General features: G+C 45.9%; 1 pseudogene; it reads right to left on the bottom strand.

The window, feature by feature from the left end:
• Window positions 1-20946: 20946 nt before the first annotated feature.
• LOC114619810 lies at window positions 20947-21569 on the bottom strand (annotated as a pseudogene).
• Between the last annotated feature and the right edge of the window lie 4181 nt (window positions 21570-25750).

The following is a 25750-nucleotide window of genomic DNA, read 5'->3' on the forward strand; positions in this document are numbered from 1 at the left end:
CAAGTAATTAAACAAACACAGGTTGTCTAACCCAGATAATGATTAATAGACCTGCTCTGGATCTTGTTAGAAATCTGCTAAATGTAACAATGCTTAAGCTTATGACAGGCAGAGACTCACAATGCCTAAGGTACCCCCAAAGGTGTCCAAGAAGATAATGGGCTCAGAGACAAGACTCCACCTAGACTGTGGTGTGATGACCACTGAGAAGCACCGCCATTGGCTTGCCCACTGCCAGGGCTTGGTCCACACTGTGGACACACAACATACCCCGAGACTCAAATGTCTCATATTGCTTAACTCAAAGTGAGTCATTTCTCATTTCACACATATCTACTTCACAGGAAAAAAAGGTTTTTGTCTTCTGTGCTTGACAATCAGACTGACTCCGCCAAAGTTGCCATGGAGACCACAGGGACCTGGGAACTGTTTAGGTAGTGGACCATAGATCAACCTCTGTCACTTTAATACATACTCCTAGATTATAATTTATTCTTCCCAGATTTCTGACTACGTTGACAGCTAAGGTAACTGTAGCTTGACAGCTAGAAAAGCCGACCTAGCTCCTTATCTTAAGGTAACCTACCACCTTATTTTCTCATTAGTATATTCGTTAACTAGCTAAGACTGTCAGATTTCTTATAAACTTCATGATAAATAATACATAGGTTCAGATGTGAGCTTTCACAGATGTAGCCTGTTACCTCCTTACCTAAACTCAGTTCCCAGTGACTAAGTGCTTCATATTTCCTCTTCTTGCTATGCCATCGTCCTAAGATTAATCAGTATAGTTCTTATAATTTAGCCTAACTCTAATGAAACGTTCTACTATACAATCCAACTGTATAATCACAAAGTCACGTGTTAAGATCTCCTTGACTGCCTTAAAGTGTTACTTTTGCTTAATCTACACTATAAGATATCATGTTCAAATGTAAGTTTCCCTTGGTTGTTTTTTAACTATAGACTTAAGGTGTTTTTCTTGCTAAACTATATGATCAACTATAATAGTCACAAAGTTAAGGTTTTGAGTTTCCTTTGTCTCTCAAATATGGATTTAAAATTATTTCTTGTTATGCTAAATTTATGTATATTCGGTCTTCTAGACAGAAGGAAAAAGCCTATCATGCTCCTTCTGCTCCACAAAAGGTTTTTGTCTTCCCTAAGCTCATCTTAAAGACTGCTCACGTTGTTAACAAGTTTATCTCTTTTGTAAACTCACAAGCTACAGGAAACCCACTCAGATCTACTTCTCATGATCAAAGAGACTCTACCCAGATAAGCACACCTGCCAATCAATAGCCTAAGTTCCCACTTGATACCTACCTATCCCAGAGGGTGGGATTCCCCTCCTGTGCCCTGAGACTGGGACTCCAAGGACACAGACGCTTCTACTGGACCTGCTCCTTTCTACCGACAAATGGTTCCACAGACCCTGGACAGCAAGGAAATAGCCAACTCTCCTAAGACTGGACCAACATCCCCATACCCATTTTCCTAGGTTTCCTAGGGACACAACGCCCCCAAGGCAGCAGGAAGTAGACAGAGATCACACAATGACCCTATTTCTGCTTCATCATCACTTCTTTCTAAGTTTTCCTTTTGGAATTAAACCAAAATGGGGGAATGTTGGCATTTAGTCTAGGCTATAACCCACAGTTACCTGGTAACAGCCAGGTGTGCCTGACTCACTATAAAAGGGGCTGCTTGCCCCTTCCTCTCTCTTGTTCTCTTGCTCTCTCCTCTCACTCTTGCTCCCCCTCTCTTCCCATTCCCCTCCCCCCTCTCTCCATGTGCTCATGGCTGGCTTCTACTCCTCTTCCCCCCCTCTACTTTTCTCTATTTCTTAGTACCCTCTCAACTCCGCTTTCCATGCCCCAAATAAACTTTATTCTATACTTTTGTGTGGCTGGTATCTCAGGGGGAAAAGATGCCTTAGCATTGGCCCTCAGAGGCACCCCCCCTTCCCACACACCATGCCATTCCTCCACCAAACATATCCCTGGCCTCTCTTTTTATAAGACACATCAAGTGCCCATTATGGGTTGTTGGGTTTTAGACAGGGGCTAAAGGGACCCTCAGTCCACACCAAAAAGTAGGTCTGGCCAGAAGGCGTCAGTTCCTTTATCTTGTCCAAATCCATGTGATGGCACTGACTAAAAGCACAGCAGGAAGGACTGGATGCTTGTCTCCAGAGTTGGAGGGATAGGGATCACATCCCAAGGGTATCACTGCAGTGCGTCCACTGTTCTTGCCCCATGTGGGTGCCAGCTGTGTGTACTAGCTACTATCCTCTGAGATCTAGGGGCTCTGGTAGGATGGGCCAAAGATTTGCACTCTCTGAAGGGGAGGGAGAACCAGATCAAGGCTGGCTGCTGGGTCTCTTCCTCAGCTGCTGCTTCTCCAGAGTTGGTGGCAGGTGATGGAGGACAGAGGGCGGCTAGAAGCCAGGGTCAGAGCCACTGAACAGGAAGTGACTGTGGTAGGCTCAAGTAGTTTCCAGCTGTGAGAGGTCAAGGAGAGAACTCTCTTCCCCAGAGTGTGACAGCTCTGTGAGACAAACCTCTCAGAGAGTCTTGGATGAATTATTCATGTGTTTATTCCTTGTGGACACAGTCTTATATACATTTGGGTTGGGGTCTAAAAAGAGATGCTTTCTGTTGGCTTGTTCTGAGATGTTAGGGATTCCTCATGTGCATGTGGACGGGCTTCAGGATTTGTTCCTACATGACTGATTGTCACAGTCCTCTTCATGGAGTGTCATGGTCATGTGTTCCAGGACAAACCCTGGTCAGGAGTAGATGAAACACCTACCATTCTCAGATATGAGAGTACTGGTGTTTCTGAATCTGCTCGACATTCCCAAGCTTTCTGTCTGGTAGCACAATCCACTGCCCCACAGAAAATGTGGCACATTTACACAATAAAATATTACTTACCTGTTAAACAAAACAATATCATGAGATTTGCAATGGATAGAACTAGAAAAAAGATCCTGAGTGAGACAACCTAGACCCAGAAAGACAAACATGGTATGTACTCATTCATAAGTGGATATCAGCTGTTAAGTTAAGGATAATGGATAAGCATGCTACAGTCCCAAGACCCAGAGTGGTTAAGTAAGAAGGAGGGCTCAAGGCAGGACGAATGGATCTCCCTGAGAAGGGGAAGGGGAATTAGAGTAGATTTCGGGGGGGGGGGGGGTAGGTAGCAAGGGGAGCAGGTGGTAGGTGGAGGGAGAGTATTAGGAGAGATAACTGCAATTAGGGAGCACTTTGGGAGCGAGGTAGAAGCTTAGTGCAGGGGAAACTCCTTATAAGAGCGACCCTAGCAAAGACTTCTAGTGCTGGGGGATGTGGAGCCTGAACCGGCTGCCATCTTCTGTAAACTAACAAAGGATCCCAGCAGTAGGATGGGGCATCAGCCCAGCCACAAAAACCTTCCACCTACAATCTGTCCTGCCTGCAAGATGTTCTGGGGCAATGGTGGCACAGAACTTGTAGGAATGGCCAACCAATGTCTGGTCTGACTTGAGGCCTACTCTAAGAGTTGGAGCTCACGCCTGAGACTTCCTGGATAAACAGGAATGAAAGACTGGACAGCCCAGAGTCCTAAGACAGAACCAAACACAACTGGAAAAAAAATTCAACAAATGATTACTAATAGTATTCTGTTAAACTCATAGATCAGCCTAGCCCAGAGAAGCGTCGTGCAGCAGCTGATGGGAGCAATGCAGGGACCCATAGACAAATGTTAGGCAGTTCCAGAGGAACCCCTGAAGAGATGACATCATGAGAACAGCACCCACAGAATCAGCTAAGCAAGCCTTATAGGGGCTTACAGAGACTGAAGTGCCAATCACGGACCCTACATGGGTCTGAGCTGGGTCCTCTGGATATATGTTAGAGTTGTTCTTGTGGGACTCCTGACAATAGGAATGGGGGGGGTGGTGTCTCTGATTCTTTTGCCTGCTCTTGGGACCCTTTTTCCTTATACTGGGTGTCTCATCCAGCCTTGATACAAGGGTTTGTGCCTAGTCTTATTGTAACTTGTTATGCCATGTCTGGGTGACATTCCTGGGAGACCTGCTCATTTTTTGAAGGGGAATGGAGGAGGAATGGATGTGGGGGAGACTGGAGGTGAGGAGTGGTATCTGGGAGGAGTAGAGAGAAGGGAATCTGAGGTTGGGATGTAGTGTATGAGAGAAGAATAGAAAAAGAAAAAAGGGGCTTCCATTTAGAAATCTCATGAAAGCTGGGCCACATACACAAAGAAACTCTGTCTTGAAAAATAAACAAGAAAAGAAAAAGAAGGAGAAGGAGGAGAAGAAGAAGAAGGAAGAGGAGTAAGAAGAGGAAGAGGAAGAGGAGGAAGAGAGGGGGAAGAGGAGGAATAGGAAGAGGAGGAAGAGGAGGAGGAGGAGGAGGAGGAGGAGGAGGAGGAGGAGGAGGAGGGAGAAAGAGAGAGAGAATGTTGTAAATAAGGCTAGGAGTGGTGATACATGCCTCTAATCTTAGCACTCAAGAGGCAGAGGCAGATCTCTGTGCACTTGAGGCCAGCCTGGTCTACAAAGTGTGTTCCAGGACAGCTAAGGCTAAGCAAAGAAGACCTGCCTCAGGAAAAACAAATGAATGAACAAACAAACAAAACCCCCAAAACCCAATTAAACAAAACAAAAAAGGAAGTTTTATGAAGCACTAATCTGGGAGGCAGTTGTTTTGTGACTCTCCTAACACTCCCAGGCCCCCTCCTCTTGGCTGTGATTCCCCTAGTTGTGTATTTGTTGCTCATTTTTATGTCAGTGCCACGCACACATCTGGCAAATAGAAAGGCCTCAGAAAGTGTTTACTTGAATGAAAATAAGCACATGAGACAAATTAAAGCCAGCTGTAATCCCACCCCCAGATATCATCACAGATTCTTAACAGCTCCATGGAGCTTGAATCCTACAGAGAAAAATTCTCACCGAGGAGCCTAGTGAGGGAAAACATATGCCCACAGAGGATTCTAAGGGAAGGGTCCCTCAGGCAGACCCCCAAAGTCACAGCTGGAGAAGTGTTTACAACATGTGTGCAAGTGTATGTACAATCACACATGTGCATGTGTGTGAGTGTGTGTGTTGACTTTTAGAAGGGAATCTCAAAGGTTATTTTGAAATGACATTTACCCAGTAAGAAAAAGATTGATTTGTGAAGAAAGATTTAAAAAGTGTAAGATTAGAGCCTAGATAATACTCTGCTGAAATTTGAGATTAAAAAAAAAAGAAAGAAACAAACAGCTCTTAATATTCTTGTGATCGTGTTCCTTTCATGTGAACTTAAATCATGCATCTCTGAACGGAAAACTGATAGAAGAGTCTTCTCTCCGAGGCCTTCTCCCTCTCCCTGTCACTGGATCATTAAAGCAGTAAGTCACCAAAGAGACCTAAGGTGCACAGAGGGAATCCTGAACAGAACATGAAGCTCATGTTTCCGTACTTCCTGGGACTTTAGTTTCAGGAGAAGTTCCTCATGTCAGGTTCTGCGTGTTCTTGAACAGAACTCTCCACCCACAGATGATCTGGGCTTATAGTGCAGTAGCAGAACATTTGCCTAGTTTGCAAGGCCCTGAGTTCTATACCTAGCACTGTTTTGGATCATTGATTTTATATCCTGAAGACTTGCTCAACTCTTGTATTCATCCTAAGGGTTCTGTAGTCTGTGCCTTCAAGTTTGTGCATGCAGTCTGTCTACGCAAACGGATCTGGCTTCTTTTTTTCCTTCCATGAGAGAACGTGGTGAGACAGTAAATTGCTCCCAATCCCTGAAAAATCCCAATCTCTCAGAGACAGACACCATGCTGGTCATAGCTTTTTGTGGATAATCTTCATTAAGTTAAGGAATTCCCTTTCTATTTCACATTTGTGGAATGTTTTTCTCTTGGCCTTTGCTTTCTGTTTCTGTAGAAAAAAAAATGTGTAGGATTTGTCCTTTAGCACACTGATATGTTACATTGTATTTAAACATTGTCCTGACAAGCACTGACAACACGGTCCTGTGGAGCAGGATTGCTTGGTCCCTCCTTACTGAGCCTCATCAGAAAGACTCAGCTCTTGTAGAAGCTTTGTTCTAAGAAAAACAAACAAACAAACAAAAAGCAAACACAAAAACTCTTTCAATTGTGGCAGGAGAGATAACTCAGCTCTGGCTGATCTTGCAGTTCCATGAAACCCGAGTTCCATTACCAGCTTCCACACGGTGGCTCCTTACCTCTGTAACTCCAGGAAATCCAGCACCCTTCTCCGGTCCCTGAAGTTACCAGGCATGCATGTGGTACATACATACATACATACATACATGCATACATGTGTGCATATATACATATATGTGCATATATGTATATATAAATATATAAATCCATGTATGTGTGTGTATATACATGAAGTAAATCTTTTTAAAAAACACTCATTCGAACTCTTCAGAAATGTGGTTATAGCATCATCTTCCATTGCTTTCCTGGAGACTTCAATATCTGTGCAATTGTTCACTTGATTGCACTACAGATGTTTTTCTCCATCTTGCCTATTGTGACTCTCAGTGGATTATCATATTATTTCTCTTAATTGTTTGTAGCGTTTCTTTGGTTGGATTCAGGAATTAACCATGTTACAGTTGCTTTCATGGCAAAGGAGGACTTGGAAAGGTCCTCACATCTGCTATTTTGTTATTCTTGAGTCTACTCACACTGAGCTCTGCCAGTGCTGGATATCTTGTAGGACAAATGGATACTATCACTGCCCAAGGGTCTCCCAACCTGGTTTAGCACCAGACAGCCAGAGCAGACAGAGACTGAGTAACGGCTTTGAAGAACGATAGGTAATTGAGTATCACAGCAATGAGACTGTTGACTTCTTGTCATGGGCCAGTTCAGCATAGGTTTTGGATGAAAAGCCAACAATCTGCTTCCAAGAGATACTTCCAGACATCCAGGCCCTATGCTTAAAGACTACTCTGCACCTTCTTCCAAGCATGGCATAGTGCAGGTTTTGTAAAGAAGTAAAAGGGTTGCTTTCATCTGCGGAACCTTACAGATAGTTCAGGACTACATAACAACACCTGAATCCATGGGAGCTGGATAGCTTAAGATTTCTAACTGCTCTTGCGGAGGACCAGAGTTTGGTTTCCAGCGTCCATGCTGGGGAGCTTGCAACTGTCCACAGCTTCAGCTGCAGGGATCCAGTGCCCACTCCTGGCCTCCTGACACTGCACTCATGCATGAATTCACACTCACACACATACATATAAACATAACTAAAAATTAAAGTTCAATCCTTAAAAAAAAATGCAAAACACACATGGGAATCCATGGGCTTCAGAGATAGTTCAGTTGCAAAGTGCCTGCCTTGCAAGTAAGAAGAACTGAATCAGATCCTCAGCATCACCCACAGCAGAAAGTCAGGCATGGTGATGTGAGCCTGTATTCCGAGCACTGGGGAAGTAGAGACAAGGAATTCCTGGCCCTCACAGGCTTGCCACCTAACCAGTGAGTTCCAGGCCAAATCAAGACCCTGTCTCAAAAAGCAAGGTATCAGCCACTGCGGAATGACACCCAAAGCTGCCCACTGGCTGCACATGCACACCACATGCAATATGCATTAAGCACCGCCCACCACAAATGCCGAAACAAAATCTGAACTCTCTTTGGAATGTGCTTCGTTTCTTCAACAAATTTTTGACTTGCTGTATTAGTGTTCCTGATCTCTATTATCTCATGTAGTAAAAAGGATTTTATAAACTCCAGCTTGGGGTTTCTTCCCACCTTAGACCGCTTGTGTTCCCAGATGAAAGATGCACACACACAGCCTTGTATTTTTAATATACCTTAAGCAGCACAATTGTGGGCAGCTGCTTACCCTCCATGCTATTAGAATCTACCCCCTATCCATAACCCAAGTTATTACTTCCGATGTTTATCTAGGCTGCTCTTAGCTCCAATTAGGCAGCCAGCCCTTTGGGTCATGTTCTCTGGGCCCCTAGCCCATGGTAGCTCTCTTTGCTATGCCATGGCGGCTCTCCTTCCTTCTCTATCTCATGACGGCTCCCTTGCAAGTTTTTACCCTTCTGTGGCAGCTTTTTTCTCTTCCTTATTCATTCTTCCATGTATACTTAAAAACACTTCTTAGGTTTCCCAGGCTAGAGACCACAAGAAAGAAAAAGAGAAAAAGAAGAGAAAAAAAAAAAGCCTGCTCTGTGTATCTTTCATCCAGGAACATAAATGGTCTACGGCAGGAAGAAACTCCACACCTGGATTTATAAAATATTTTTTTACTACTACCTCGTTTCTCTAAAGTGGGTAAATGTGTTTATTTAGAAATCTCTCGCCGGGTGGTGGTGGCGGACGCCTTTAATCCCAGCACTTGGGAGGCAGAGGCAGGCGGATTTCTGAGTTCGAGGCCAGCCTGATCTACAAAGTGAGTTCCAGGATAGCCAGGACTATTCAGAGAAACCTTGTCTTGAAAAAACAAACAAAAAGAAAGAAAGAAAGAAAGAAAGAAAGAAAGAAAGAAACCTTTCACACTGGGTGTGGTGGTGCAGGACTTTAATTTCGGCAGAAGAGGTAGGAAGAGACTTACGAGTTTGATGCTAGCATGGTAAGTTCCAGGCCAACCACAGTGAGATCCTGTCTAAATAACTCTCTCTCTCTCTCTCTCTCTCTCTCTCTCTCTCTCTCTCTCTCTCTCTCTCTCTCTCTCTCTAGTGATGGCTCAGCAATTAAGAGCACTGGCTGCTCTTGCAGAGGACCTGGGTTTGATTCCCAGCATCCTCTTGGTGGTTTACGACCATTCACAACTCCAGTCCTCAGGGGATCTGATGATGCCTCTTCTGACTTCCAAGGGCACTAGGCATTGCATATAGTGCACAGACAGACATTGAGACAAAACACACACATAAAAATAATCTTGAAAAAAATCCATATTGAGGCCCTTCATAAGTTCAAGGCCTATGTGAAATTATTGCCCCCCCCCCAGTCCCAAATAGACCTTGTGCTAGCTTGCTTTCTATTACTGTGATAAACAACCAGTCAAGCAACTTCAGGAGGAAAGGGTTTATTTGGCCTAGGTAACTGGGGTCTCAGTCCACTGAGGGAAGCCAAGACAGGCACCTGGAGGCAGGAACTGAAGCAGAAACTCCAATCACTACATTTCACCATGACTTGATTTTGTTTATTTGTTTTTATTTTTCAAGGTAGGATTTCTCTGTGTATCCTTGGCTGTCCTGGATCTCACTCTATAGACCAGGCTGACTTCAACTTCAGAGATCCACCTGCCTCTGCCTCCCAAGTGCTGGGACTAAAAGGTGTGTGTTGCTATGCCAGCTCAGCTTTCTTTTTAAGTACAGCTCCGGACTACCTGTATCAAGCTGGTAAGACGGACCCCAGCACAGACCCTCAGCAGAGACAGAATGGCCGGCTAATATGCAGCATCATTACAAATGTGTGATCAGTTATTTCATGAGCTCTTGGATAGTATTGCCTTCATTCTCATGTGCTTATGCGGGTCCTCATATGAACTGGACACCTTCGCCCAGTGCTTCTTCCGAACAAGGTTTACTAAAGTCTATAGTAGAGCCTCAAGCACAAACGGCAGAGCTGGCTCTTCCCTCCAACAGCCCTTCTCAGCCTTGCCCTGCGCGCAAGGAGCCAGAGAGGTAAATCATTGTTCTGACTGTGTCTGTCAGGACACTGAGGTTTCGTTTGCTTTGCTGGGGTGTTTGTTTGGTTTGGTCTTTGTTGTTGTTGTTGTTTTACAGGCTGAAGAGCATCCCATAAAGTAGAACAACTCATCTGACCCATTTGTCCTGCCCTCAGCCTTGCCCCGCCCACAGATTCCCTGTTCTCCCTAGGGGGAAACACTCACTTTGGCTGGCACAGTGCAAATAATGGGGATCATTATTAAATCAGAATCTTCTTAAAGCTGGAAGGATTTCCAAATAGCTTTTTTCTTCTTTATTTTTCTTTTACTGGATCTTATGGGTATCTTGGAATAGACACGCATTTGAAATACAAGTTTCCATAACTTGTAACTCGGCTTTTCCAACTCCTTGGGGATTTTCACTGTCTGTAACTCAGGAAGAATTTTCTTCTGTGGGATCCAAGACCCAACATTTCCTGGAGACTCTGCTCCGTTTTCTGACCTCCATATTTTTTCTCCCAAAGACCAAAGAAATTTCTGACCAGTGCAGGTGGCCAGCAGCATCATGTGGCCCGAGGTTTAGAGAAGGAACACAGGGTTATGAGGCCCTGGTTATTTCTTGGCAGTAAAGCCAGAATGTGTTAGCCCTTTGTTTTGTGGGTTTTTTTTTTTATTGTTGTTGTTGGTTTGTTGTTTTTAACTGCCTCTCTGTGTCACCCTAGCTGGCCTGGAGCTCACCATGTGAGCTCAAACTCAGAGATCCACCTTAATTCCCAGGTGCTGGGACTAAAGGTGTACACCATCACCAATGGCCATGACTGAGACTTTATTTAGCCATTTATTTTTATATATATATACTGTTGCTGTCTTCAGACACACCAGAAGAGGGCATCAGATCCCATTACAGGTAGCTGTGAGCTACCATGTAGGTGCTGGGAATTGAATTCAGGAAGAGCAGCCAATGATCTTAACTGCTGAGCGACCTCTCCAGCCCCATGGCTGAGATTTTAATTACCCACTCCTGGAGCTCTTTGTAGGAATAAGTCTTGCACATGACATTTGTTTGTATTCTAAGATTTGAAACTAGTTCTGATTTTCTCTGATGGCTTGTAAAAACCCAGACGGGGGTATTTTGGGTTAGCAGTTGGGCTATAGAATTAGTTTTTTTTTTTTTTTTTAGAGATTTATATGAGTGCTCTATCTGCATGTACATGCATGTCAGAAGGCAGCATCAGGTTATAGATAGTTGTGAGCCACCATGTGGTTGCTGGAGGACCTCTGGAAGAGCAGCCAGTGCTCTTAACCACTGAACCATCTCTCCATCCCCCCTTTTTAGGAGATGTCTGGCCAACTGTAGAGTCCCGTCATCCTAGTTTGGTAATCCCAGAGTCTAGGAGTCAGCTCTGTTCCCTGCTACCGCTCAGGCCTGTTTTCTCTGTCTCTCCTAAGATGGCTGCTCTCTCAGGTAATGTTTCCCCTCTTAACAAAGTTATAGAAGTCTTGCCCATAATTTCTTGAGTCTTGTCTGAACTAGATTCTGTTCCTTCAGGGGAAGAATCGTACCTCTTTATCTTGGCATCTTAATGGCCTTTCCCATCCCAGGGATTGGTCTAGGGCCAGCGGATACTAGTAATATGAATTGGCTCTGGTGGGGCCGTCCTAGGCTGCCAAGACAACTTCTGGCCCTGTCATCAGTCATCTTAAGTCTCACCACTTCTTTCTTCATCATCGTGCTCCATGGATACCTCCTGAAGAAAATGATCTTCAATTCAGGTTATACGACTCCAGCTATGTCTCCTGTTACTAGGAAACCCTCACCCCACCCAACTCCCGCCCCAGGCCGACAAGACCCCTAAAGCCTCTGGAGACCACTCCATCCCACCAGGACTGGAGATGCCCCCGGAGAGTGAGGTTGGCAGCAGGCAGGGAGAGAGACCAGGGTCCCGAGCTGGGGGGCTGCCTGCAGCGTGGGGGCAGCTCTGGCTGCTGCTTCTCCCCGCCTTCCCCATCCCCAAAGAGGACACCCCTCCTTCCGCCCGCCGGCTTCCAACCCTCGCGCGGTACCGCCTCCTCGCGCCGCCCTTGCAGAGAGCCTCGCAGTCAGCCAGCGAGCGCGGAGAGCGCTCTGGGATGAGACTTGAAGGCGGCGGCTCAGGACTCGGCGTTGGCGCGGGCTTCTTGGTCGCGTCCCGGGAGCAGTGCCCAAGGAGCTCTGCAATCCTCTGCGGGACGAGGCGGCGGACGACGGAGACGGACCCTCACGGCTGCTCCCCTGTCTCGCTTCCCTAGTGCCGGCGGCGGTGGCTGCAGGTGAGCGCGGCGCGCTGACCCGGGCGCAGACAGATGACCCACTGGCCGACAGACGCACAATCTGTCCCGCTCCAGGGGAGCCGCTGTCTCCCTGGGGAAAGTGGGAAAGGAAGGCGGCGCTGCAGGGGCCCCGCGGCCGGGAGAAGTCCCGCCACGCCGGGCCAGGCGCGCGACACACGGCACGGCAGTGGTCCCCAAGTGCCCCGTGGGGGCGCTGTGCCGCGCTGCTCCACTCAGACCCGCTCCACACTGACCAGGGAATGGGAACTTGTTGAATGGGTTTGCAGTGATAGTCCTATCTACCAGGTAGAAAATAACTTGTTTCCCCCTATACACTGGTAACTCAAGACCAGTGTCGTCTAGATTTCCTTCGCCTTCTCTGTCCAGCTCCGGCTTCCTTATATTGCGGAAGAGGGATAGGAAGAGGGCATTTTGTGTTGCTGGAAAACCGGAGGACAGTTTGGGGAGTGGTCAGAAAAATATGGGGACAATCCCTTGTAAGATCTTTAATCCCAGTATCTCCCTGGTCACCGCTCACTCACTCGGCTTCCCCTGAGACCAGGCTTTCCCTCTCTCCTTCCCACCTCCATATCTCTGTGGGTTTTCTTAGTGACCAATACAGAGTGCAATTCCCATTAGCCTGTGAGGAATGGACAACGAAGCTGTAAGGGTAAAGGATAGAGGCTTGGGCATCAGTAAGCCTCGTTCAAACCCCAGCTGCCAAGTTTACAGGCCGGAGTACCTGGATAACCAGCAACACATTGCCTCAGTTTTCTCATCTGTCTAGAGGGGATTGTAACACCTACAGGGTTAAATGAGTTTTGGTGGAAGTACAGAGAATAGTTCTATAATTCTCCTACTGCCAGTGAGCTCTGCCACCCACCTTTCCAGAAAAGGAAGGAATCTGTGTGAACATGGAATTCATGCCCCGCTCCCTAATTCTAGGGCAAAGCCTTCTGAGGGGTGCTCTAAGATGGCAGATCATTTATATGTGTTAGTGGAGGCTTTGTGCAAAAGTCCATTCTAGCACATTCTCCCTGACTTCTTTCAAAGTGATAGGTTCACAAAGCCAGTCAAGATACCAAGGTGAGTTTGAGGCCTGGAAGGTTTCCTTTAAGCCTCTGAAGTCTATTCTCTTAGAAACTCCACTGAAGAAGGCAAAGGCTGCAGGTTTTCATCTTCTGTCTCCCTTCTGTACCTACTTTTATTCCAGTTGCTAGGATTCCGTTTCAGAACCCCCATGTCACCAGGCAGTTTTTTCTATAAATCCAGGCTTTGGAGATCCTGGCTTCCAGAGTCCAGACCCAGGCAGTCAGGAGGCATGGGACCTGAAGTTCATTGCTGAGAGAATCATAGTATAATTGAAATCTGAGACACCTTTTGACAACTGGCAGGTCAAACTCCTATTAGCTAAGACTGTCCATGTCTGACTGCAAAAGGCTAGGTAAAAACTGGGCATGGTGGTGCATGTCTATAATCCCAGCACATGAAATGCAGAGAGGCAGGGGGATCCAAAGTGCAAGGATGTCCTTGATTCTATAGTAACTCTAAAACAAGCCTAGACTACATGAGACCCTTTCTCAAAAAGCCAAAAGGGAAAAAAAAGACAATTGGAATGAGGTTCAAGATTTTAGGGAAGGCAAAGAGATGTTGCCACTGGAGAGTCTGAAAAAAAATTTCCAGTTTGCCTAGAAGCAGTTCTTATTGGTCACTAAGAGAAGGCACAGAGATATGGGGGTGGGAAGGAGAGAGGGAAAGTCTGGTCTCAGGGGAAGCAGAGTGAGTGAACGGTGACCAGGGAGATGCTGGGATTGGTTGAGCTCAATAGACAGGTAACACCAGCCTGGCCAGCAAGGGCCTTTCCAGGACTTCCTCTGGCATTTGCTTGCTGGTTCTATCCCATGCACAGCCTCCTTTCCTGGGCATTCCAGTTCTCTGGGGAAAGCTAAGCAGGATTCCCTTCCCTGTCTAACATGAACATGGGGATGATATACAAGGCTCTGGGAATGGCTGATACCCCAGAGAGTGGTATACATAGTGTTGCTAGGAAACAGTGTGGGGTGGGGGGGTATGTTCTTCCAAGAGCTCTTGGAACACCAGCTCATTAGGTCACCTTTGAGTTCTGCAGTACAATTCAGCAGCCAGTCACCACAGCCTGAAGGCGGCTTAGTGGGAGGGCTAGGCTAAACTTCAGAGTTCTTGACCATTGTCAGTAGTGACAATGACAGTGACCTGGGCACAGGAGGGAAAGCAAGAGAACAGCTCAAAGCACCATGCTTGACATCTGAAGAACCAGAGCTCTGGTCCTATCTCCTCCTACCTGTAGGGGCTTTAAAAATGACCTGTGCTCTGTGCCTCAGTTTCCTCATCTGTAAATTAGGAGTAGGATTGGTGGGAAAACTGACCTCATTTGCACATGCCAAAAACTTAATGCAGTGGCTGGCTCTGAGCAAACAGTCGGTGCTCACTGTCTATCCTTATTACCTTGGCCTGGTGAGATCATCAGGTGAGATACTGTCAAAGGTCATGCAATAGGTTCTGAGGAGCAAGTGGACTCCATCCAGTACTCTAGGTTTCAGACTAACTTGGTTGAAACAAAATTTCATAATATAGCTACATATAAAAACCAGTGACTGAGCAGGCTCAAAGTTCCAGGAGCGCTGACAGAGAAGCCACTGTCCACCTGTGGATGGACCCAGTGGAATACTCACAGCCACTCACAGGTTATTGTGACAGTTCCCTGTGACTGCTACAACAAATCACCACAGAAATAGTGGCTTCACACCAGTTCGTTGTCTCGCAGCCCTGGAGGTCAGGAGCTGCAATGGTTTTCAAGGGGCTAACTGGGCACATTCTTTCCGTCGGCTCTAGGAAACATGTGGCTCCTCATGTCTTCTGACTTCTAAAACTGATTGGTTTTTTTGGCCCTGGTCCTGTCTTCCATTTCAAAAACGAGGACCGACATCTTCCATCTTCTCTGTCCCGTTTTCCACTCACTCTGTCTCTGTATCTATCTCTCCTCCCTAACTGATCTATCCTCCCTGCCTCTTCCAGTCTGCTCTTACCTTCTCCTTGTCATTCACCCATCACTGTCTCGTAGATTCTTATAATTACATTGAGCTCGTTAGGAAGATGAAGGCTCCTTCCACCATCTCGAAACCTTGACTCATCCATACCAGCTAAGCCCTTTTGGAGCCTTTGGCTTTTTCAGACTCAGACCAGAAGTTGCAACTTCTGTTCCGTTTGTATTTTCTCTGTTTCTTGGACCAACCACACCTTTTGATTCTGGGCCCTTAACACAGGCTGTTTCTCCAAAAACAGAATTTTTTTTCAGTCTAGGAATTTCTAGCATCCAGTCCTCTATATGCAGTGAATGTTTGTATTAGTTTCCCACGTAACAAGTCACTACAAATTTAATTGCTCGAACCAATACAAATGTACTAGCTTATTGCTACAGAATTCCGAATGATTCTCATTGGGTAAAATCCACTGTCCTCAGGACTGGAGCCTTCTGCGTTTTCGTGCCTTTTCCACCTTCCCGCACCCTTGGCCTGTGGTCTTGACCATGACGTTCACAGTCTATAAACATCACAATGCCACCTGCTGGGCTCTCTCTTCTGTTTCTGTTGAAGACCCTTGGGATTATGTTTGGATTCCTTGACTAATCCAGGGTTATCTCATCATTTTTGTTTTTTGAACAGCTATGTATATTTTTATTGTTATATGTATAAGATGTTTTGCATGCCTGGTGTCCTCACAGGCCAGAAGAGGGCATCAGATCCTCTGGAGCTGGAGTTACAGTAACTGAACTTCTATGTGGGTGCTGAGAACTGAGCCCGGATCAGCAAGAGCTGGCGATTCCTGAGCCCCTTTATCATGATTCCGTGGAGTCACTCTCACTTTGAGCTCATGATCCTAACGCAGCCTCCTGACTGCAGACATGACTGGAGTGTGTTCCACCATATCTGGTAGCTCTCCATTGTTGTTTTATTTTTAAATTAATTTGTTTTATGTATATGAGTACACTGGAGCTCATCTTTAGACTGTAGCTGTCTTCAGAGGGCATTGGACCCCATTACAGATGGTTGTGAGCCACCATGTGGTTGCTGGGAATTGAACTCAGGACCTCTGGAAGAGTAGTCACTGCTATTAACCGCTGAACCATCTCTCCAGCCCTGGTATCTCTGTTTTAAAGGAGTTTTTTTTGTTTGTTTGTTTTTTAAAGGTCATTTGATTAGTGGTCTTAATTCTTGTTCTTAATTTCCTTTAGGACAGAGACACCTTTAGAACACTATTACTCTCCCTGCATAGGACTTGAGAGGGTGCCCTGGGGAGTGGCAGTGATGTGGTACAGTCTTGTTCACCAATCATTCCCCTCTAGAAGGCCCGTGTAAAAGAGGACTCTGTGAAGCATTCTTTAAATGCTTCAATTCCTGGAGGATGGAGAGATGGTTCAGTGGTTAAGAGCACTGGCTGGTCTTCTAGAGGTCCTCAATTCAATTCCCAGCAACCACATGGTGGCTCACAACCATCTGTAATGGGATCCAATGCCCTCTTCTGGTGTGTCTGAAGACACCTACACTGTACTCATATAAATATACATTTAAAAATATGCTTCAGTTCTGGCTGGTTCATAATGAGATTTGGGGACCAAGCCTTGCTTAGCACTGAATGCTTCTCTGGGGTTGTAGCTCTATAGGAGAATGCTTGCCTAACATTCTTTGCAAGGACCAGATTTCAGTTCCCAGCATGCACTTACTTCTTGTGGCACTAGGGCTTGAACTCTGGACCTTAGAACATGCTAGGCAAATGCTTTACCAACTGAGCTTAATGTACAATTTTGATTCCCAGCACTGAAAGACACATAACTGAGTAAGTAAGTGTATGAAAAGATAGACACAGTGTAGGTCAGTGGAGCTTTGCAGTGAAGCGCTGCACAGTGAACAACGTAACCACTTGCCAGCTCTGTACGCCTAAGCTCCTCATTGAGTGTAGGTCAGCGGAGCTTTGCAGTGAAGCGCTGCACAGTGAACAACGTAGCCACTTGCCAGCTCTGTACGCCTAAGCTCCTCATTGAGTCCAAGTGAACTACTACCTATCTTCTGAAGTACCTCTGTCAACAAAGATACGTTTTTAGCATGAAACCTTTTGTGACGCTAACATATGGAAGAGTGCACAAGTCAAGGAAGCCGCTAGACCTGAACAGGCGTCTAAACAGCAATCTGATTTATCAACGGAATAATCTCAGTGCCCAGAATTCCTGTTTATACCGATTTCTGTGTGCCAGGCCTCTCATGCAGCCACCATACTAATGGCTATGATTGCAGACTAGTATTTTATCTTGTTCACTATTATACTGATAATTTATCCTGTCTATTATGTACCATGTTGTATACAAATCAGTGATTCACTCCGGTTGCTACACATCTCACTATGCTACTGTTCATCCACTCAACTCTTGGGGGCTTCTTCAATTCACACCTTGTTCCTAGGGGGTGACAACCTGCCCAGGGCCTCAGTCATCATAGCTCCATTCAGGCAGAAAGGAAGATACTCTGTGGAGGTATGTGTCCTCATTTGGAGACATTCAAATGGCGGTTTAATGCTGGAGGAAGAGGGAGAAGGAGAGGGAGAATATGAATATATATGAGAGTGTATGTGGGTACCACAGAGTCCAGAAGAGAACATCAGATCCCCTGGAGCTCGAGTTATGAGAGCTGCCAAAAACAAGTTCTGGGAACTAAACTTCAGTCCTTTGGGAAAACATCAAGTGCTCTCACCTCCTAAGCCAGATGATTTAACAAGAGCAGCACGATGCATAGCTTGGTGGTGTAGAGTATGGATGCATGCTTTCAGAGCAGGCCACGTGCTTGTAAATTAGGACTGTTGGCCTGGGATACAATTTCTAGTGACATATAATAGATGGATTGAAAACTGGCTGTGTCCCAAGCAACCTAGAGGTGAAGATGCAGGGGACCTAGAGGCATCTTTACTGTTAATACATCATCTGTGTTAGAGAGGCAAGTAACACTCAAAAACATCATTTTATGAGAACAAAAACAGAACTTTGTCTTATAGAATTTTTTCATCAAAAAGCATTATTTTTAAATTTATATGTGGTTTTTACAATTTAAAACATCTTCAATATGGGTCTGTGACAACTGATACATTATAAGAATTTTGATAGTTCATCTATAGTATTTTTAAAAAATATATGTTTAGATTGGTCGAGAAATTGCATGTGATGGGCTGAAGAGGTAGCTCAGCGGTTGCGAGCACTTGTGTCTGCAGAAGAGTTCAGTGCCCAGCACCCATATCATGGCACACAACCACCTGAAACTCTAGTTCCAGAGGACCCAACGCCCTCTGCTGACTTCCAAGGGTACTACATGCGCATGTGCCATACATACATGGAGGTAAAACATTCACACACATGTAAAATACAATAAATAAATCTGCATTTTAAAACATTATTTCAAAAAGAAATTGCACGTGAGGGTCCTGCCATTAGGAAAATAAGAACCTTCTATTAGGGTTGCCTACATCTGAGCTAGGGCAATAAGTAAAGACCTGGGCTCGACCTTTATCGATCTTCTGTTGAATAGACATTTGTCCAACACATTGATACTATACAAACTTATTTACATAATTTGGAACCAGCATGTTGGAGACACAGGTGACAGGGTATAAGAGCAAAGAGTAGCTCATACCAAGACAGGAAGAGATTTGAGATAGTAAGAAAAATGAATGAAGTACGGACACAGACAACAAGCCCATCTGTAATGTATGGAAAAGTCAATCCTTGTGAAAATGTGGGACATTTTACTGCCTGAGTGACACATGAGTCATAGAGGGCTGAATATCGTCTTGGTTAATACAGAGTGTAGGCACTGGAGCATAGGCAAGGCCACCCACTGCAAAACAATCTGGGTGCTTCAGGCTTCACTTGGAAGCCTTAGCTAAATGTGGAGACATCCATATTGGAGAGATGGCCAGTGGTCAGTAATGGGAGAGGGGGGTAACATTTGTTCAGTGAGGCCGTTGACAGACCTTAAACAGGTGAAGGAGCTACAGAGAGGCCATTTTAGCAGTGTCTCAGAGAGTCTGGGTGCAAAAGGCCTAGACTGCAAAATTGGCTGCAGCCACAGAAGAAGCAGCTAAGAGACAGGAAGGAAGCCAAGAGAAGAAAGTGAAGTTTGTGCATGCCTGAATGCGGTCAGGATGCAGAGGGCAGATGGAAACTGGTTTGCAGTTACCGGTCTAGGTGTAGACAGCTAAGCCAAGGGGTAGCCTTGACCATGAAAGGACTCGAGGAAGAGGAGATGAGTTCCTGCCTGGACAAGCTGAATTAGCGGCAAATCTTCACCTCTGGTTGGAAGTCATAGACAGTCAGGTCAACCTGGTAATAACCAGGGTGTAAAATTTCGAGCTGCCTCTGGGTACCTTTATGTCCTAGCATACATTGGCTTCCCGTTTGCTGGCCATGCAGGAAATGGCAGTTCTGATAATAGGTGGAAGGAAGACAAGAGGGGCCCAGCTCTGAGATTTATTCTCAGGATGGCCTGGTTATCTGTAAATGCTTAGAGTCATGTATTGATCTATGCTGACAGAAGTCTGTGAGGGACACAGATGCCAACCTGATGTCCCTCTGTCTCTCTCTGCCTGAGAGGTGGCAGGGAGAGAGTCTTCATGGTTTTACCAGTTCTAGCTCTGAGGCCTTGGAGGGCCTCTATCTATAAACTTTAGCACTCTGTCCTCAAAAGTAAGATCTTATCTGTTTTGTTGGGGCTCAAGTGAGATGACAGTTTCCAAAATACTTGGTTCCCTGCCTACTCTGTCATAGGCACTAAGCCAACATTAATGCTCTTCCTGCTTTTTTTTCTTAATTACATTTACATGTTTATTGTATGTATTTATGTGCATGTATGCCCTTAAGCACACACATGGAGGTCAGAGGACAACCTGTGGAAGTTGGTTCCCTGCTACCACACGAGTCGTGGGGATAGAACTCAGACTGATAGCAAGTGCATTCACCCACTAAGCCATCCCCAGCCTGCCACTTCCTTTTCTTATGTGAATGGGGCTGAGCATTGGCTATAGACTTTTCTAGGAGAGCAGGGTTCTAGGGGCTGGTGTTCAGGTACAGACACCACTTTCATGTCATACCTCTTGCTGATGGTTAAAGACCAGAGAGTTATAACACACAAGTGAGGTTGCATGAATATCAACAGCCAGATCTCTCAAATAAAGGAATGGCATTGTTCTTGATCCTACTTGCCTGGTGAGTCAGATAGTGATGCTAAGAAGGACCCCAGCTGTTAGAGCAGCCACCTTTCTCTGTCCCAGCATCCTGATAAAGCTTTGTGAAAGAACTCATTGTCTCATGGAAAGGAGACAAACGGCTCAAACAAAAGTCAAAGTGCTTGTATTATTTCAGAACATTCTTTCTTTGCCCCCTGTTGCTTCACTGAAGGCTGTTTCTCACACAAAAGTTCTCTTCATTTGCTCAGAGGTGAAAGGACTGTCCTTAAAAGCCTTTTCATTTTCCTCTCAAGGATGTTACACATCCTTCAGATGCAGAGAGAGAGAGAAAAAGAGAGAGAGAGAGAGAGAGAAAGAGAGGGAGAGAGAGAGAGAGAGCACGAGCACACAAGAGAGCTGTAAATGCCAAACCAAGAAAATACCACTGACTTGAGGACAAGCATCAACTTATTATTATGTGAAAAATCCATATTGTCTGATTATATTAATCATATATAATTATATTACATAATATCACCATTATTATGTATTTATAGAATATCTTTCCTATTTTAATTAGCATATATCAGTGAATATAGTAATGGGTTTCATTACAACTTTTCAGACACAGGCCCAATGCATTTAGACCCCATCACCCTTTCTTGTTCCTCTCCTCTTCCTCTTCCCAACTCATCCCTCATCTACTTTCATGTCTTAAAGCTTTTTTTTTTTTTTTTTTTTTACTTTTATCTGCATTTATTTTATGCTAAATTTATTCCCGTGCCATGAGCTTCTGTTTCTTCAGTTTCTTCTGGGATATCTTTTTCTTCTGTGCAACCTCCTCTTCTGGCTTTGGAACAATCGGTTCCTTCTCAGTGAGGATCATCTCAATGTGGCAGGGGAACTCATGTATGGGTTAATCCGGCCATGAGCTCTGTAAGTTCGTCGGCGCATCTTAGGTGCCTTGTTCACCTGTATGTGTTCAATTACTAGAGAGTCTACATCTAAACCCTTAAGTTCCGCATTACTCTCGGCGTTTTTAAGCATGTGCAGCAAAAACTCTGCACTCTTCTTTGGCCACCGTCCCTGTGTCCAGCCCCATTGTTTGGCCTGGGCGCACCTACCAACTCCACCATTATACCGACGGAATGGCACACATTGCTTTTTTAAAGTGACATCCTTCAGGTACTTGGTAGCTTTGCGGATGTGCATGCCCTTGATGGCCTGGGCAGTTTCCCGGGTGTTCTTAAAGTGAACGCGAAGGTTTGAACCTCGTGATTTACAAGATTTTGTGGGATTTTCCGGGTCAAGAGAGTAGCGAACCATCTTGACGAGTCACCTTTCGCCGCTATGTCTTAAAGCTTTAATGGAGGCTCGCGTGGAGATGGAGAACAACCATGTAGAGTCAGTTCTTTCCAACCAAATCTCCAGCCTTGAGAAGCAAGTACTTTATCTTCTGGTCTGTCTCACTGGCCTTCATGTCTGTGTGATGCATGCCTCCCCCCATCTCTGTCTCTCTGTTTCTGTCTGTCTGTCTCTCTGCCCCCCTCCTCGTGTGTGTGTGTGTGTGTGTGTGATGTGTTTATAAAAAGATAAAGAGTATGTTCTGTGGTTGTGTGGAGAGGTATGGGGGAAGGGGATGTCTCAGCAGGCCCATGCTGAGGCATCGCTTCCCCCTGAGGGACCAGCCACACACTGGTATAGCATAGAGTAGAGTTTATTCAGGACATGGGGAGGGGAGCCAGGAGGGTAGTAGAGGCAGAGAGAGAGAGAGAGAGAGAGAGAGAGAGAGAGAGAGAAGTAGAAGAATAGAGGAGGCTGGCCATGACCACGTGGAGAGAGGGGGAAGGGAAGGAGGAGAGGCAAGGGGACAGAGAGAAGCTAGAGGCAAGAGATCAAGAGATCAAGAGAGAGAGAAGGGGGCAAGCAGCCCCTTTTATAGTGGGCAGGCCTACCTAGCTGTTGCCAGATAACTGTGGAGGTGAAGTTTAGACAGAATAATAACATTCCTCCATCTTGGTTTAATTAAAAAAGAAAAACTAGAAAGAGATGACGTTGAAGCAGGAATAGGGTCATCGTGATATCTGGCTACTTCCTGCTGGCATTGGGAGCAATGTGTCTCTAGGGGGAACCTAGAAGAATGGGTATAAGGGATGTTTGTCCGGTCTTAGGAGAGTTGGCTGTTTCCTGCTGTCCAGGGTCTATGGAGAGAGCCATCTGAGATAGGTCAGAAGGAACAGGTCCAGTAGAAGCAGCTGTGTGTGTGACAGGAGATGGAGCATCTGGAGGTTGCTTCTCTGAGCTGTTTTGGATGTGCCTGGACTTGACAAGATGTAGGGAATAAGATTAAGTACATTTGGGAGAAAGAAAATTTTTTCTAGGATGTACATTTGAAACTCAGAGGGATCTCACCCTTTGTTATAGGTAGTAAGTGGGAACTTCAGGCAGATGTACTTATCTGGATGGCGTCTATTTGTCCGTGAGAGGTAGATCTGAGTGAGTTTCCTGTAGTTTACAAGTTTACGAAAGAGATAACAGCATGAGTTAACATGAGCAGTCTTTAAGATGAACCTTTGCTGGATAGTATAGTGGAATGTTTTATTAGAGTTAGGCAAGTTTATAGGAACTTAGATAATATTAGGACAGTTTCATAGCAAGAAGAGGAAATATGAAGCATTTAATTGATGGCAACTGAGTTTAGGTAATGAGGTAACAGATAATGTCTGTGAAAGCTTAGCTGTCAATGTAGTCAGAAGTCTGAGAAAGAGTAAACAATAGTCTACCAGTTATATATTATTTTTTTAAAAAATGACAGAGTCCACTAGCCAACAGTTCCCGTGGTTTCCATAGTCTCTTGGGTGAAGTCAGTTTGGTTTCTAAGCGCAGAAGATGCATGGCTTTTTCTCTCTGGAATGGATACGTGTGACATGAGAAATGACTTACCTTGGTTTAGCCAAGTCATTTGATACAGGGCATCCAGTTTAGTCCACTGCATTTGTTAGTGACCATGTCATCGCATACAATCCAGGCTGTATCTTTGAGGTGTCCAAGTCTCCTGAAACCATCTTGGATCAACTGTTAGAGGCTTTGGGAATTCTGTCAGCTATAAACTTAAATATACTACTAGCAGACTTCTGACAAGGATTGGTTGTAACTGAATAGAATTTAATAGCAGTAGTAAAAATCTATTAAGACAGGATAGGAAAGAGTCTTAAGTAACTTTGTCGGGTTGTGTAGGTAGAGAAAAGCACATTTTTTGTATTAGCAAAGAAACATTTGGCTAGGACCAGAATAAGAAAGCTGGCAACAGTGGCATACAATCGTATGGCTGGTGGGTTGGGGCTATGAGCCACAGGTCATGACCTGGGGTTGTGCTATGGGCCTGCAGCTGAGGGCATAGGTGCTGGTGTCAGATCCAAGGTCAGCAGCGGTGGCAGGGCTGGTCTTCCAACTAGTGGCCAGAAGTCACTGCCTAGTTCCTCTGGCAGCTAGAGCCTGCAGTGGGCAAGGAAAAGCAAGCATGTCCCATATTACAGCAATATTCATGTTAGCTGTTTTTGTGGTGGAAGGCCCTGCTAGCACTCACTTTACAGGTCACAGGCAGAGAGAGAGAAAGAGAGAGAGAGAGAGAGAGAGAGAGAGAGAGAGAAAACGAGAGAGCCTCTCTCTCGTGTGCAGGCAGTCAAGCCCTTTGCGCTGGAGCACGTGGGGAAGCAAGTCTCAGAGAGGTCCCTGGCATGGTGCAAAGAGTAGACCCAGAGCAGAGCTAAGAACCGCAGAGGGAAGGGAGCAAGCAGGGTCCCAGACCTGCTGCTTCAGGCAAACAGGCTGAACTAGTGGGTGTAGCCAGCTGAAAATGATGGAGGAGGGGGAGTAGCACGTGAAAGACTGACCCCTGGGAGAGAAATGCTGGGGACTAGAGCTTGGAGCTGGTGCTCCTGAGAGAGAACAGTCTGTCCAGGCCTGGCCTGGGGTACTCAGCTGAGAGAAACAAACTGTCTCAAAAGGAGAGGGGAAGCGTCTCACCCAAAGGGAGGAGTCCTAGAACAAGGGTTAGGGAAGGACAGGGTTAGCTCCGAGCTCAAGAAATCTTTCCTGGGACCATGTGGATGGTTACTCTGACCAGTGAGGGATGGCTAAAAGGAGTGGGGAACAGGCAGAACACATAGAGGTATTAGAGGGAAGGTAGATGAATGTTTGGGTATAGGGAACCTCTTTCCATTTACCAGACTGCTGGCAGTATGTATGAAGACGCTTTAAAAGGATTGGGTCTAGCATGCCATTAGGTGGCCATTTTAAACCATTATCTAGAGGGTACTGAATCCAGACCTTATTGCAGAGGTGTATCGGTTTGGAAGGCCTCAAATCAGGTGTTAACTTTAGAGATTTGAGTTTTTTCAGGAGACAACCCAGTGGGGTGTCTGTGGGTGCAGTTGAAGACAATGTAGCACCCATTGGGTGACGGCGGGGGGGGCTGTTACCAAGCTATTCATATTGGCATCCTGAAAGAAAAGTCGGTAACGAATCAGGCAAACAGCTTAGATATCAGGTCGTCACGAGAATATCTAGGGGCTTCGGCTGTGGTGAACTTCCGGAGATTGCCAGAAAGCAGTTCAACCTGGTACCAGGATTCCCGGCTGCTGCAAGAGCTTGGGGGGCTGTGAACTGCTTTTGAGGAGGGAAATCACCCAACGGCCAATGTCCTAAGTCGTAGGTCAGCTAGAGGCCAGTCATATGGACTGGGGCAGTGAAATGCCAACCCAGGGAAGGCTGGCCAGGCCCTATCTGAGCATTCAGGGTCCCTCCCACCAATTGGAAGCTCCTTACCAATCAATATGCTGATGTGTGTTTGTGGGCTTATGCAGTCTGGTATCAGGAAAGACGGAACCGTGAAGTCTGTGTAGGCCTGTCTGGCTGCCTAGCCCACGTGACAGCACCACGTTTTTTTTGCGGGGGGGGGGGGGGGCTGCAGTGGCACAGCTCACATGGTGGGAGTTTTGTGAGCCTCGCAGCGGTGGGTGGAGTTGGTCTGCAGCAGTGGTAGAAATTCACAGGGTCGGTGATGGCAGGTAGCAGCGGATGGAGTCCACACGGTACAGCAGTGGCAGCGGTGGCAGCAGCGGTGGGGTTGGCGGCCATGTGGCGTTGGTCCTGCATGGTCACAGTAGCCGGTGGCTGCTAGCAGCAGCTGCATGGCTGGTCGTGGATCTCGAAGTCTTTGATCTCGCCTTTGGTAGCTGGTCTGATGTAAACCTGCAAACCTCTGGGCAAGTCACGGCACCAATGATGTGTTTATAAAAAGATAAAGAGTGTGTTCTGTGGGTGTGTGGAGAGGTATGGGGGAAGGGGATGTCTCAGTGGGCCCATGCCGAGGCATCTCTTCCCCCTGAGGGACCAGTCACACACTGGTATAACATAGAGTAGAGTTTATTCAGGACATGGGGAGGGGAGCCAGGAGGGTAGTAGAGGCAGAGAGAGAAAAAGAGAGAGAGAGAGAGAGAGAGAGAGAGAGAGAGAGAGAGAGAGAGA

This window comes from Grammomys surdaster, unplaced genomic scaffold, assembly GCF_004785775.1.
Source record: "Grammomys surdaster isolate TR1022 unplaced genomic scaffold, NIH_TR_1.0 63, whole genome shotgun sequence".
Classification (NCBI taxonomy): domain Eukaryota; kingdom Metazoa; phylum Chordata; class Mammalia; order Rodentia; family Muridae; genus Grammomys; species Grammomys surdaster.